At 42.5% G+C, this 13,316-nt stretch overlaps 1 long non-coding RNA gene across 1 annotated transcript; it reads right to left on the bottom strand.

Moving 5' to 3' along the window:
- Positions 1-11,339: 11,339 nt before the first annotated feature.
- LOC143305822 (uncharacterized) lies at positions 11,340-12,869 on the bottom strand. The gene is made up of 3 exons (XR_013063015.1): positions 12,728-12,869; positions 11,886-11,960; positions 11,340-11,798 (listed from the first exon to the last, which is right to left on the bottom strand). It is a non-coding gene; the product is annotated as an uncharacterized LOC143305822 (long non-coding RNA).
- Between the last annotated feature and the right edge of the window lie 447 nt (positions 12,870-13,316).

Genomic DNA, 13,316 nt, shown 5'->3' on the forward strand with positions numbered 1-13,316 from the left:
CTCTTCTGTTTTGCAGCCTCCTCTTCTGTTTTGCAGCCTCCTCTCTTCTGTTCCGCAGTTTCCTTTTCCGCTCTGTAGCTTCCACTTCTCTTCTCCAATATCCCCGCTTCCTTCGCTGACCCTAGAAACAGATCTCAGAAATAAATCTCCACCAAAAACAACAACCTGGCATCTACGATCTTCGCTGCTATGGAGCTTCTTCTCTTCTTTCCTCTTCTGCCGTGTTCCCTTCCATATTGTAGCATTTTTCTTCTTTTCTGTCTCCTGCTTCAGTTTTTCAGAGCGTACTCTTCTTCGTCGTAACTGCAGCGTCCTAACCACATCTTTCTTCTCCGTCTGTCTTCTTTCTTCTCCGTTTGTTTTCTTTCTTCTCCGATTGTCTTCTTTCTTCTCCGTTTGTCTTCTTTCTTCTCCGTTTGTCTTCTTTCTTCTCCATTTGTCTTCTTTCTTCTCCGTTTGTCATCTTTCTTCTCCGTTTGTTTTCTTCCTTCTCCGTTTGTCACCTTTCTTCTCCATTTGTCTTCTTTCTTCTCCGTTTGTCTTCTTTCTTTTCCGTTTGACTTCCTTCTCCTCCATTTGTCATCTTTCGTCTCCGTTTGTCTTCTTTCTTCTCCGTTTGTCTTCTTTCTTCTCCGTTTGTCTTCTTTCTTCTCCGTTTGTCTTCTTTCTTCTCCGTCTGTCTTCTTTCTTCTCCATTTGTTTTCTTTCTTCTCCGTTTGTCTTCTTTCTTCTCCGTTTGTCATCTTTCTTCTCCGTTTGTCATCTTTATCCTCCATTTGTCTTCCTTCCTCTCCGTTTGTCTTCTTTCTTCTCCGTTTATCTTCACTCTTCTCCGTTTGTCTTCTTCCTTCTCCGTTTGTCTTCTTTCTTCTCCGTTTGTATTCTTCCTTCTCCGTTTGTCTTCTTTCTCCATATCTTCTCTTCTGAAGCAGCCGGTTTTTGCAGCTGTGGCGAATTGACTTCTCCTTTGGACATCCTACTCTTTCCTCTTCTGAGATAATCTCTATTCTTCTTCAGTCACGCTGACAATTCCGTTGAGTTTCTCCTTTCTTCCGCACCTTCTTCGCTGTTCTACAGCATTCTCTTCTCATTCGCATCATCCTCATCTTGATTGCAAACTCTTCTTTTCTTCTGCACCGTGCAACCTAACCTAATGGTTGCGAATGTGCCACCGTCGTCAAAAACGAATACCGAAGAAATGCGAATATCAGTATATCGATCGTATTCCTACCCGCGAACTGAATTCGCTCAAATATATCACGTGAGCCTTTTAGTTTCCCGTCGCGACGCGTTGGCTCCCTAATCACCGTCATCACGCTCGGTTAGCGTGGAATAATGTCAGTATAGTCGATCGTATTCCTACCCGCGAATTGAATTCGCTCGACGCTGGAATTCTCGAATATATCACGTGAGCCTTTTCAGTTTCCCGTTGCGACGCGTTGGCTCCCTAATCACCGTCATCACGCTCGGTAAGCGTGGAATAATGTCAATATAGTCGATCGCATTCCTACCAGCAAATTGAATTCGCTCGACGCTGAAATTCTCGAATATATCACGTGAGCCTTTTCAGTTTCCCGTTGCGACGCGTTGGCTCCCTAATCACCGTCATCACGCTCGGTTAGCGTGGAATAATGTCAGTATAGTCGATCGCATTCCTACCCGCGAATTGAATTCGCTCAACGCTGAAATTCTCGAATATATCACGTGAGCCTTCTCAGTTTCCCGTTGCGACGCGTTGGCTCCCTAATCTCTGTCATCACGCTCGGTAAGCGTGGTATGATGTCAATATAGTCGATCGCATTCCTACCCGCGAATTGAATTCGCTCGACGCTGAAATTCTCGAATATATCACGTGAGCCTTTTCAGTTTCCCGTTGCGACGCGTTGGCTCCCTATTCTCCGTCATCACGCTCGGTAAGCGTGGAATGATGTCAGCATAGTCGATCGCATTCCTACCCGCAAATTGAATTCGCTCGACGCTGAAATTCGCGCATAAACCGCGTGAGCCTTTTCAGTTTCCCGTTGCGACGCGTTGGCTCCCTAATCACCGTCATCACGCTCGGTTAGCGTGGAATAATGTCAGTATAGTCGATCGCATTCCTACCCGCGAATTGAATTCGCTCGACGCTGGAATTCTCGAATATATCACGTGAGCCTTTTCAGTTTCCCGTTGCGACGCGTTGGCTCCCTAATCTCCGTCATCACGCTCGGTAAGCGTGGTATAATGTCAATATAGTCGATCGCATTCCTACCCGCGAATTGAATTCGCTCGACGCTGAAATTCTCGAATATATCACGTGAGCCTTTTCAGTTTCCCGTTGCGACGCGTTGGCTCCCTAATCACCGTCATCACGCTCGGTTAGCGTGGAATAATGTCAGTATAGTCGATCGCATTCCTACCCGCGAATTGAATTCGCTCGACGCTGGAATTCTAGAATATATCACGTGAGCCTTCTCAGTTTCCCGTTGCGACGCGTTGGCTCCCTAATCTCCGTCATCACGCTCGGTAAGCGTGGTATGATGTCAATATAGTCGATCGCATTCCTACCCGCGAATTGAATTCGCTCGACGCTGAAATTCTCGAATATATCACGTGAGCCTTTTCAGTTTCCCGTTGCGACGCGTTGGCTCCCTATTCTCCGTCATCACGCTCGGTAAGCGTGGAATGATGTCAGCATAGTCGATCGCATTCCTACCCGCAAATTGAATTCGCTCGACGCTGAAATTCGCGCATAAACCGCGTGAGCCTTTTCAGTTTCCCGTTGCGACGCGTTGGCTCCCTAATCACCGTCATCACGCTCGGTTAGCGTGGAATAATGTCAGTATAGTCGATCGCATTCCTACCCGCGAATTGAATTCGCTCGACGCTGGAATTCTCGAATATATCACGTGAGCCTTTTCAGTTTCCCGTTGCGACGCGTTGGCTCCCTAATCTCCGTCATCACGCTCGGTAAGCGTGGTATAATGTCAATATAGTCGATCGCATTCCTACCCGCGAATTGAATTCGCTCGACGCTGAAATTCTCGAATATATCACGTGAGCCTTTTCAGTTTCCCGTTGCGACGCGTTGGCTCCCTAATCACCGTCATCACGCTCGGTTAGCGTGGAATAATGTCAGTATAGTCGATCGCATTCCTAACCGCGAATTGAATTCGCTCGACGCTGGAATTCTAGAATATATCACGTGAGCCTTCTCAGTTTCCCGTTGCGACGCGTTGGCTCCCTAATCTCCGTCATCACGCTCGGTAAGCGTGGTATAATGTCAATATAGTCGATCGCATTCCTACCCGCGAATTGAATTCGCTCGACGCTGAAATTCTCGAATATATCACGTGAGCCTTTTCAGTTTCCCGTTGCGACGCGTTGGCTCCCTATTCTCCGTCATCACGCTCGGTAAGCGTGGAATGATGTCAGCATAGTCGATCGCATTCCTACCCGCAAATTGAATTCGCTCGACGCTGAAATTCGCGCATAAACCGCGTGAGCCTTTTCAGTTTCCCGTTGCGACGCGTTGGCTCCCTAATCACCGTCATCACGCTCGGTTAGCGTGGAATAATGTCAGTATAGTCGATCGCATTCCTACCCGCGAATTGAATTCGCTCGACGCTGGAATTCTCGAATATATCACGTGAGCCTTTTCAGTTTCCCGTTGCGACGCGTTGGCTCCCTAATCTCCGTCATCACGCTCGGTAAGCGTGGTATAATGTCAATATAGTCGATCGCATTCCTACCCGCGAATTGAATTCGCTCGACGCTGAAATTCTCGAATATATCACGTGAGCCTTTTCAGTTTCCCGTTGCGACGCGTTGGCTCCCTAATCACCGTCATCACGCTCGGTTAGCGTGGAATAATGTCAGTATAGTCGATCGCATTCCTACCCGCGAATTGAATTCGCTCGACGCTGGAATTCTAGAATATATCACGTGAGCCTTCTCAGTTTCCCGTTGCGACGCGTTGGCTCCCTAATCTCCGTCATCACGCTCGGTAAGCGTGGTATAATGTCAATATAGTCGATCGCATTCCTACCCGCGAATTGAATTCGCTCGACGCTGAAATTCTCGAATATATCACGTGAGCCTTTTCAGTTTCCCGTTGCGACGCGTTGGCTCCCTATTCTCCATCATCACGCTCGGTAAGCGTGGAATGATGTCAGCATAGTCGATCGCATTCCTACCCGCAAATTGAATTCGCTCGACGCTGAAATTCGCGCATAAACCGCGTGAGCCTTTTCAGTTTCCCGTTGCGACGCGTTGGCTCCCTAATCACCGTCATCACGCTCGGTAAGCGTGGAATGATGTCAGCATAGTCGATCGCATTCCTACCCGCAAATTGAATTCGCTCGACGCTGAAATTCGCGCATAAACCGCGTGAGCCTTTTCAGTTTCCCGTTGCGAAGCGTTGGCTCCCTAATCACCGTCATCACGCTCGGTTAGCGTGGAATAATGTCAGTATAGTCGATCGCATTCCTACCCGCGAATTGAATTCGCTCGACGCTGGAATTCTCGAATATATCACGTGAGCCTTTTCAGTTTCCCGTTGCGACGCGTTGGCTCCCTAATCACCGTCATCACGCTCGGTTAGCGTGGAATAATGTCAGTATAGTCGATCGCATTCCTACCCGCGAATTGAATTCGCTCGACGCTGAAATTCTCGAATATATCACGTGAGCCTTTTCAGTTTCCCGTTGCGACGCGTTGGCTCCCTATTCTCCGTCATCACGCTCGGTAAGCGTGGAATGATGTCAGTATAGTCGATCGCATTCCTACCCGCGAATTGAATTCGCTCGGCGCTGAAATTCGCGCATAAACCGCGTGAGCCTTTTCAGTTTCCCGTTGCGACGCGTTGGCTCTCTAATCACCGTCATCACGCTCGGTAAGCGTGGAATAATGTCAATATAGTCGATCGCATTCCTACCCGCGAATTGAATTCGCTCGACGCTGAAATTCTCGAATATATCACGTGAGCCTTTTCAGTTTCCCGTTGCGACGCGTTGGCTCCCTAATCTCCGTCATCGCGCTCGGTAAGCGTGGAATGATATCAGTATAGTCGATCGCATTCCTACCCGCGAATTGATTTCGCTCGACGCCGAAATTCGCGAATACATCACGTTCTACACCTCAGCCTCAGCTTTAGCGTCCGCCTTAGTTTTCGCCTTAGCCTTAGCTTTAGCTTCCACCTTAGCCTTAGCTTTAGCTATCACCTTCGCCTTAGCTTTAGCTATCACTTTCACCTTAGCTTTAGTTTCACACCTAGGCTTTGGATTCAGCTTTCACCTAGGCCTTAGCTCAGGTTTTCACCTTAGCCTTAGCTTTAGCTTTCACCTTAGCCTTAGCTTCAGCTTTCACCTTAGCTTTCACCTTAGCATCGGCTCTAACTGAAGATTTCGCTCGTTCTATCTCTCTAATGTAATCACGACGCGACGCGGTACAGATTGTCTCGTCATAAAGTAACTAGAAAATTGGAAATTCTCAAAACGACTGGTGTTGCAAAGTATGTACGGACATAGTTCTGATACGTATTTCAAGCGAGCGATCTGAGTGTGCCATTTTCCTAATCCCCTATCCGTCCGCGTACGCCTGGCACACTTAATTCACGTTCCCGATTAGTATATCGAATAAAATACGTTTCGGTGTTGATACCCCCCGGCCCTAACCCCACCCACATATGTACTATGTATCCCCATAAGCTATCCTACGGTGCCTTTCAAACACGAATTTTCGCCAAAGAAAAAAAAAAAAATAAAAACCACGAGGCACATAAAAATGTTCGCGTCCGCGAGCATGCAACGCGAAGAACTCTGCTCGTACATATTTCACTCGCCAGTCACGAAGAGATCTTGGAAAACTAGTGAGACTAAGTATTAGGTGACAAGACAATATTTGATTGAAAATGATAATTCAATTCGTTAGTCGCCGAATTTCGCGAATAAACCGCGTGAGCCTATTCAGTTTCCCGGCGCGACGCGTTGGCTCCCTAATCACCGTCATCACGCTCGGTTAGCGTGGAATATCATTGTAGTCGATCGCTATCCTACCCGCGAATTCAATTCGTTAGTCGCCGAATTCCGCGCATAAACCGCGTGAGCCACTTCAGTTTCCCGGCGCAACGCGTTGGCTCCCTAATCACCGTCATCACGCTCGGTTAGCGTGGAATATCATTGTAGTCGATCGCTATCCTACCCGCGAATTCAATTCGTTAGTCGCCGAATTCCGCGCATAAACCACGTGAGCCTTCACAGTTTCCCGGAGCGACGCGTTGGCTCCCTAATCACCGTCATCACGCTCGGTTAGCGTGGAATATCATTGTAGTCGATCGCTATCCTACCCGCGAATTCAATTCGTCAGTCGCCGAATTCCGCGCATAAACCGCGTGAGCCATTTCAGTTTCCCGGCGCAACGCGTTGGCTCCCTAATCACCGTCATCACGCTCGGTTAGCGTGGAATATCATTGTAGTCGATCGCTATCCTACCCGCGAATTCAATTCGTTAGTCGCCGAATTTCGCGCATAAACCACGTGAGCCTTCACAGTTTCCCGGAGCGACGCGTTGGCTCCCTAATCACCGTCATCACGCTCGGTTAGCGTGGAATGTCATTGCAGTCAATCGCCATCCTACCCGCGAATTCAATTCGTTAGTCGCCGAATTCCGCGCATAAACCGCGTGAGCCATTTCAGTTTCCCGGCGCAACGCGTTGGCTCCCTAATCACCGTCATCACGCTCGGTTAGCGTGGAATATCATTGTAGTCGATCGCTATCCTACCCGCGAATTCAATTCGTTAGTCGCCGAATTCCGCGCATAAACCACGTGAGCCTTCACAGTTTCCCGGAGCGACGCGTTGGCTCCCTAATCACCGTCATCACGCTCGGTTAGCGTGGAATATCATTGTAGTCGATCGCTATCCTACCCGCGAATTCAATTCGTCAGTCGCCGAATTCCGCGCATAAACCGCGTGAGCCATTTCAGTTTCCCGGCGCAACGCGTTGGCTCCCTAATCACCGTCATCACGCTCGGTTAGCGTGGAATATCATTGTAGTCGATCGCTATCCTACCCGCGAATTCAATTCGTTAGTCGCCGAATTCCGCGCATAAACCACGTGAGCCTTCACAGTTTCCCGGAGCGACGCGTTGGCTCCCTAATCACCGTCATCACGCTCGGTTAGCGTGGAATGTCATTGCAGTCAATCGCCATCCTACCCGCGAATTCAATTCCTTAGTCGCCGAATTCCGCGCATAAACCGCGTGAGCCATTTCAGTTTCCCGGCGCAACGCGTTGGCTCCCTAATCACCGTCATCACGCTCGGTTAGCGTGGAATATCATTGTAGTCGATCGCTATCCTACCCGCGAATTCAATTCGTTAGTCGCCGAATTCCGCGCATAAACCACGTGAGCCTTCACAGTTTCCCGGAGCGACGCGTTGGCTCCCTAATCACCGTCATCACGCTCGGTTAGCGTGGAATATCATTGTAGTCGATCGCTATCCTACCCGCGAATTCAATTCGTCAGTCGCTGAATTCCGCGCATAAACCGCGTGAGCCATTTCAGTTTCCCGGCGCAACGCGTTGGCTCCCTAATCACCGTCATCACGCTCGGTTAGCGTGGAATATCATTGTAGTCGATCGCTATCCTACCCGCGAATTCAATTCGTTAGTCGCCGAATTCCGCGCATAAACCACGTGAGCCTTCACAGTTTCCCGGAGCGACGCGTTGGCTCCCTAATCACCGTCATCACGCTCGGTTAGCGTGGAATGTCATTGCAGTCAATCGCCATCCTACCCGCGAATTCAATTCGTTAGTCGCCGAATTCCGCGCATAAACCGCGTGAGCCACTTCAGTTTCCCGGCGCAACGCGTTGGCTCCCTAATCACCGTCATCACGCTCGGTTAGCGTGGAATGTCATTGTAGTCAATCGCCATCCTACCCGCGAATTCAATTCCTTAGTCGCCGAATTCCGCGCATAAACCGCGTGAGCCATTTCAGTTTCCCGGTGCAACGCGTTGGCTCCCTAATCACCGTCATCACGCTCGGTTAGCGTGGAATATCATTGTAGTCGATCGCTATCCTACCCGCGAATTCAATTCGTTAGTCGCCGAATTCCGCGCATAAACCACGTGAGCCTTCACAGTTTCCCGGCGCAACGCGTTGGCTCCCTAATCACCGTCATCACGCTCGGTTAGCGTGGAATATCATTGTAGTCGATCGCTATCCTACCCGCGAATTCAATTCGTTAATCGCCGAATTCCGCGCATAAACCACGTGAGCCTTTACAGTTTCCCGGCGCGACGCGTTGGCTCCCTAATCACCGTCATCACGCTCGGATAGCGTGGAATATCATTGTAGTCGATCGCTATCCTACCCGCAAATTCAATTCGTTAGTCGCCGAATTCCGCGCATAAACCACGTGAGCCTTTACAGTTTCCTGGCGCGACGCGTTGGCTCCCTAATCACCGTCATCACGCTCGGTTTGCGTGGAATATCATTGTAGTCGATCGCAATCCTACCCGCGAATTCACTTCGTTAGTCGCCGAATTTCGCGAATAAACCGCGTGAGCCATATCAGTTTCTGCCGCGACGCGTTGGCTCCCTACTTCCTAATCACCGTCACCACGGTTGCAAATTTTCGTAAAACAACTCGAATGCCTTGATCAAAAAATAGAAATATGAAATTGGAATTTATTAACGGTGGCACAGACGCGCCCTTTTAGTCGCCTTTTACGACAAGCAGGGATACTATGGGCGTATTCTACATCCCCCCGCCCATAGGGGGTGATTTGAGACGATAACAAATACAACACAAATGATACAATACAAATGTATAGTACAATACCAATAAAATATGATAAGTTGAATGTTTTAATTGTTTTTAGATAATATCATTTTATTTTTATTGATGAACAAGTAATTATCAGGGTTGGGTTATCGTAGAAAATTATTTGTCTATGTAGGTAAATCTTGTTTTGTCATTGTACAAATTTCCTTGAATGCAATAATTTAAAAATTTAAGTAAAATGGAAGCTAATAAAAAATAGTAAAAAGAATAACGATAAAAATTAATTTAAAAAAAAAAAAAAAGCGCGTGACTTTACTTGGTAATATAGCAATCAATTTGATTTAAATGATTTAATTTAATTTGATTGGAAAACAACATATAATGTCAGTTCAGAATGACGTAGTTATACTTGATGACGTCATTTGTAGACAAAATGTAATATAATTTGCAATTTAACATGTTCGCTACCAGAGTCACATACATATATCTACCATCATATTTTGTATCATATGTTTTAAAACACCTGCAATTTAGAGTCTGTCACAAAATCCATAAAATAATATAATATAATAATATGCATAGTCTATAGTAATATTTCTTTGTTTTATGTTATTTCATAGTATAAGAAAAGAAATAGTCTATGATGGACAAATTTCTAATTAAGTGCTATTATTGAACATGTTAAATTGTCAACAGATATCTAGTGAGCATAGTGACTGCAAAAAGTAGTGAAAAAGATATTAATATGTACTTAAATCAGAATTGAAGGATGACTTTCCATAAAAAGAAGGAAAGACATCCTTTGGTGATGTGCGATGATGTCCCACGATGTCCCACGACGATCTTCTTTCTTCGACTACTCAATGAATCAGCTCAAAGATTCCATAAAAATGAGAAATATATTGAAAATGAGTGTTACACACAACGACCAACTATTAAATAGAATAGCTGTCCGAAGCATGCAACAAAAAAAAAGGAATTTTTGAGCAGATTTCATTGAAGTAGTCCTTTTTCGTCCGGGCCTAGAGCCACGGGCGAGCTTACATACTAGGTATAGACCAAGATTTAATCAAAATCAATTAACTGAAAAGTAATTGATTCCGATTATGCTACCCCAGGTGCAGACTTTTCACCGGACCTATAAGCCTACCCGAAAGAGAAATGTGATCGGTCTGCTTTCCTGGCCCTTCCTACTTACAACTAAATCACACACACCAGAAGTAAGCTACCTGCCTGCCTATCCCTATATTTAAAAAAGCAAAATTCATTCATTCCAACACACACACTCCACGGTACTCACACACAACACCCGGGTGCAAGCCTACCCTAGAGAGAACGTCCCGGGACGCCTCCGTCACCCAAGCTTGTAACACACACATTTATACTTTATGTACGTACCATTTCCTGAAATCGACTGACAACGTAGCGTACATTGCGTTATTATTAATATAATATTAATGTATTGTGTCACATAAAACTCTTATTGGAATGTAAAATTATTTATGCTATAATACTGACTTTGAGTCATTCTGTTCTTGATAAAACTAAGTATAGTAATAATTAGTATTTCATTGATTTAAAAAAAGAATATGGTATTCAAATGGTATATTTTCTTCATATATTGTAAAATATTATTATGATTTTTATACATGAAATATTCTCAAGCAAGCATCGATTCAATGTAATATGATTGTATGATATTATACATACAGCATGTAATATGAAAAATATTGATTAGACATGTAACATATTTATCCTGTATGTATTTATATAAACTATTTAAGTTGAATAATAAAATCGACGTACATTCCACTAATTTAAACACACACACACATGTGAAACGTACATCGTGCACGATACGCTAATACGTTTGTCAATCGCTGTAATATTCCTTAATTCTAAAACCGTACCCACCGCCCTTACCCATACAACGCACACCTGGGTTTGTTGATGAGCTCAGGCTAATAAGTAATGAATACGGGCAAAGAAATAATACACCTACCGTGTGAAGCTGAAAATCCTAAGCTAAAATGATACATTAGTCGATAGTAAAGCTAACGGGCTAATAAACATTTTAATTTTGAAAGTAAATTATTATGTAAAACTTTCTTATATTAGAACTATGATTTTCTTTGAATTAATAAAATTGAACTTAATTAGAATAAAATATTAAAAAATGATTCTGTATGAAATACAAAACTCCAATTATTAAACATTGAAATTAAAAAACTTTAAATAAATTGTATTTAATTATAGCAAAAAACAAATATGTAAAAAAATCACTCTAAGCAAAAAAAACACAAATATATAAAAAAATCACTCTACTTTAAGCAAAAATTGTATCTGTTGAAAATGCAATTTAATAATTAATATACATGTAATACATCCTCGGTTGATTGCATGTCGAAGTAAATTATCTAAGTTGCATGAAACGTACATTCGAAAATGTTACTTCGACGTTAGAATCTAACCGTCGCGAAATGTCTTCTTGCTCATAAAACTTATTTAAATCGACAATATAATAATATACTGCATTGAAATATTATAGTATAATCAAGGTATTGTAGCAAATCTACGTAATATTTACTGCATATAAAATATACAAATTTTGTATACACTATCAAAATTTAAATTTCCTTTAATTAAAAAAATATTTTAAAAGTTATATTTTATTTGTGAAGTCGGAGAGTCATCCGACTTCTATCCTACAAACTATTTTTTTAAAAGAGACAAGAAGACCCTAGCCTGAACTAAGAAATATAACAATATAAAAATGAAAGAAGATATGAAATATATGTAACATATATATTCCATGAGTATACATTCACTCATGGGTCACTATGCTCACTTAAAAAAAGAATGAAATTTTTAATTCTTTGGGCTCACCGAACCGGTGAGCAGCTATTGGAAGAAAAGTGGACGAAAACACCCGGCGGATGGTCTCCTCAGGAAATGGTCTCCTCAGCAGATTGATGTTATAGAGTAGTATAATAGGCAGAGTGTTGGCATACTGGCATTGGTTGATAATTCTGTAATTAAAAAACAATAATATTACATTTGTGCCATTTTAAATTTACCATAATAATTTATTGTAACTACTTAATAATAAAACTTACATTTATTTTGGCGAAGATTCATTTAATAATTTCATATCATACTTGTGATGTTGTATTCTTTATTCGACTGCAATTCTGTAATAAAACAGACAACGATTTTTCACATATATACTTCAGTGGAACATCATATATATTCAATCAATCAATCATAATTTCAAAAAATCTCCATATCCTCAAAACATAAATTTTTGAATAAATATTTTTTAATTCTTTAATATTAATCAAATTTGCATGCCTATTATATTAATAAGCGTGTCTATCGCCGTATAAAAGTTAATTCTGAATTGTGATAATGTAATAATCAACAAATACGAAAGCTTCAACAATGGCTGAAATAAGTGAGAAATTTGAATTTCCCGCTATAAAGTATCGAAGATTATCGACGCCATATTGAAATAAAGTCAAAATTACTTTTCCCATCTTAAAAAACCAAAATATAGAAAATAAGGCAGAAAACAATATAAGATATCAATGGTGCTTAAGAAATTATTGATATAAAAGCAGAATCAATGAAGAAAATTCTATTTTAATTCGTATTTATATCGGCGTAATAGTAAAAAACAATAAATAATGGGAAAAATGTACTAAAAACATGAAAAAATGCAATAATATTCGAGAAATTATTGATATAAAGGGAAAATAATTCAAATTCTACTGTTCAAATTTCATTGTGAATTCACGGCAAGAGCAAAAAATTTAATCTCACGTATTTTTGAAGAAAACGTCGAATTAATGTCAAAAAACAAAGAGTTGGACTTCTCTTCGGCTATTCTTTCTCTTTTTTGTATTTTCAATACCCGAAAGACAATATATTTTAATGTTTGAAGATAATTTAACCTTACCTGTTGCAGATGCGTGCAAAGCGAACGTGGCTTCGAAGAGGAATGACGCAATGCGCCACAAATCGACGCACTCGCTCACGCAGCGACGTGTCTGATTGGTCGAAATGAGAAGACGCAGAATGGATTGTCCAATCACAGCCATTGGTTTCGGAATGCTTCGAAACTGTAATGCTAATCGTAAGGGAAAGGGAAGGGAATCGTTAAAAATTATCAACGCCATATTGAAATAACGTCAAGATTGCTTTTCTCAATTTTAAACACCAAAATATAGAAAACAAAGCAGAAAAAACGTAAGATATTGACGGGATTTAAGAAATTATTGATATAAAAGCAGAATAAATGATGAAAATGCTATTTTAATTCGTATTTATATCGGCGTAATAGTAAAAAACGAGAAAATCAATTATCACGATATATAACAATAAATAATGGGAAAAATGTACTAAAAACATGAAAAAATGCAATAATATTCGAGAAATTATTGATATAAAGGGAAAATAATTCAGATTCTACTGTTCAAATTTCATTATGAATTCACGGCAAGAGCAAAAAATTTCATCTCACGTATTTTTGAAGAAAACGTCGAATT

Source organism: Osmia lignaria, chromosome 11 (assembly GCF_051020975.1).
Source record: "Osmia lignaria lignaria isolate PbOS001 chromosome 11, iyOsmLign1, whole genome shotgun sequence".
NCBI classification, from domain to species: Eukaryota; Metazoa; Arthropoda; class Insecta; order Hymenoptera; family Megachilidae; genus Osmia; species Osmia lignaria.